The sequence below is a fragment of the Schistocerca piceifrons genome, unplaced genomic scaffold (genome assembly GCF_021461385.2).
Source record: "Schistocerca piceifrons isolate TAMUIC-IGC-003096 unplaced genomic scaffold, iqSchPice1.1 HiC_scaffold_1266, whole genome shotgun sequence".
NCBI lineage: Eukaryota > Metazoa > Arthropoda > Insecta > Orthoptera > Acrididae > Schistocerca > Schistocerca piceifrons.
The window spans coordinates 67501-70000 of record NW_025727087.1 but is presented as its reverse complement, the minus strand read 5'-3'; positions in this window follow the sequence as shown (position 1 = coordinate 70000).

Sequence of the window (2500 nt, the reverse complement as noted above, 5' to 3'; positions counted from 1 at the left end):
GCCACAGAAGGACAAAAGCCCCACTTGGGTGCCGAAGCGAACTCTCCCAGCACAGCGCACGCGCCAACACATCCGCACAGCTGCGATACAAACCACCAGCGAGAACCGCTGGGGCGACCGAGCAGCAGACGGCGTCGCGGCGCCGAGCGCCGGGCGGCGGCGCATCCTCAACGCACACAGTCCTCAATCGGACCAGCACACTGAAGATGTCCACCGCGCTTCGCACCGGGCCCGCGAGGACCTACTTTGGCCGCACGGCGCCGCGCGCAGGGTGCGCCGGCGCGCAGCTGCGACGCCTGCCGCGTCCGTCGGCCGGCGCGCCTGCCACTGGCCGCCCCCACCAGCCGGCTGTAGCGCGTGCGCCCACGCACCGCGCGGCCAGCACGCCGGGAGGCGCCCCCTCACCGGCCGGGGACGGTCCCACCCAGCCACCGCCGCGTATCGCTTCACACCCAGATGCCGTTCAGTTTCGTCGGCATGGTGGGTATCGCTGGAACAACCGGTTCGTACCTCAACCTATCGTCGCCATCACCGATTCACCCCTAGCGAGAACAACCGCACCACAACAGGTTACCATTTGTTCATTTGCGTAACTTCACCAGAAAACGCAGGCGTCCATCGCCATTTGCAACTTCAACGATTATTGCATGCCTGTGTCAGGTGTCACGCCACACTACGTCTGCCCACATACACGCAACAAAATGTGCACGCCTAGACAATACGTGGAAGGTGGCCCCCGTACGTATGCGATGTCCATTGCTCGAACGACTGTCAACCGGCCTCTGTAGCATGTCGCAGATATGGAACGCGGTGCACCATGCCATCACGGTGTGTGAGGAGAGACGACTAGGTCCGAATACATCAACAGACAGCTCATGCTGATCGCCATCCACGGCGTCCGTTCCTCCCACACGTCTCTATGGCGTACCACACTGCAATCCAGCTCTCATAGGGAGACGACACGTAGCTGCGTGCACAATATTTGCACTGTATGGTCCGCCGTTTTTGGGCGCAGTCGTTGTACGGTCACACATGTGCCACGATGTATCATTCGGTACATAAGGACGAATGTGCAGTACAGATTGTGGTTTACGCGTACGACATTAGCGGACGGTTGACACAGGCCGCACCACAACGTAGCCTGAGTACGTCGCATGCGAAGGGCATTGAACATGCAAACTTCTCACCAACCAGCTTGCGAAGGCAGGGGGGCAAGGTGGGGACGTGGGGAGGGGCGGCATGTACGTCCTGCTGCCATCCACATTACAGTGTACAGCAGGAGCATGTGGAAAGTCAGCAAGACTTGCAAGGTGTTTAACATGAAGCGATACACAGGGGAGCGGGCAGTGCGAGTAGCGAACTATATTGCGAGGGTTGCGGGTGGGCAACACTACACTAATTGAACGAGTCGTATAACAATTACAGAGCAGGTTTAGGCGACAACATGGGTTACGTTAGGGGACAACGTGGGTTACGTTAGGGGACAACGTGGGTTACTTTAGGGGACAACGTGGGTTAGGTTAAGGCACAACGTGGGTTAGGTTAAGGCACAACGTGGGTTAGGTTAAGGCACAACGTGGGTTAGGTTAAGGCACAACGTGGGTTAGGTTAAGGCACAACGTGGGTTAGGTTAAGGCACAACATGGGTTAGGTTAAGGCACAACATGGGTTAGGTTAAGGCACAACATGGGTTAGGTTAAGGCACAACATGGGTTAGGTTAAGGCACAACGTGGGTTAGGTTAAGGCACAACGTGGGTTAGGTTAAGGCACAACGTGGGTTAGGTTAAGGCACAACATGGGTTAGGTTAAGGCACAACATGGGTTAGGTTAAGGCACAACATGGGTTAGGTTAAGGCACAACATGGGTTAGGTTAAGGCACAACATGGGTTAGGTTAAGGCACAACATGGGTTAGGTTAAGGCACAACATGGGTTAGGTTAAGGCACAACATGGGTTAGGTTAAGGCACAACGTGGGTTAGGTTAAGGCACAACGTGGGTTAGGTTAAGGCACAACATGGGTTAGGTTAAGGCACAACATGGGTTAGGTTAAGGCACAACATGGGTTAGGTTAAGGCACAACATGGGTTAGGTTAAGGCACAACATGGGTTAGGTTAAGGCACAACATGGGTTAGGTTAAGGTACAACATGGGTTAGGTTAAGGTACAACATGGGTTAGGTTAAGGTACAACATGGGTTAGGTTAAGGTACAACATGGGTTAGGTTAAGGTACAACATGGGTTAGGTTAAGGTACAACATGGGTTAGGTTAAGGTACAACATGGGTTAGGTTAAGGTACAACATGGGTTAGGTTAAGGTACAACATGGGTTAGGTTAAGGTACAACATGGGTTAGGTTAAGGTACAACATAGGTTAGGTTAAGGTACAACATAGGTTAGGTTAAGGTACAACATAGGTTAGGTTAAGGTACAACATAGGTTAGGTTAAGGTACAACATAGGTTAGGTTAAGGTACAACATAGGTTAGGTTAAGGTACAAC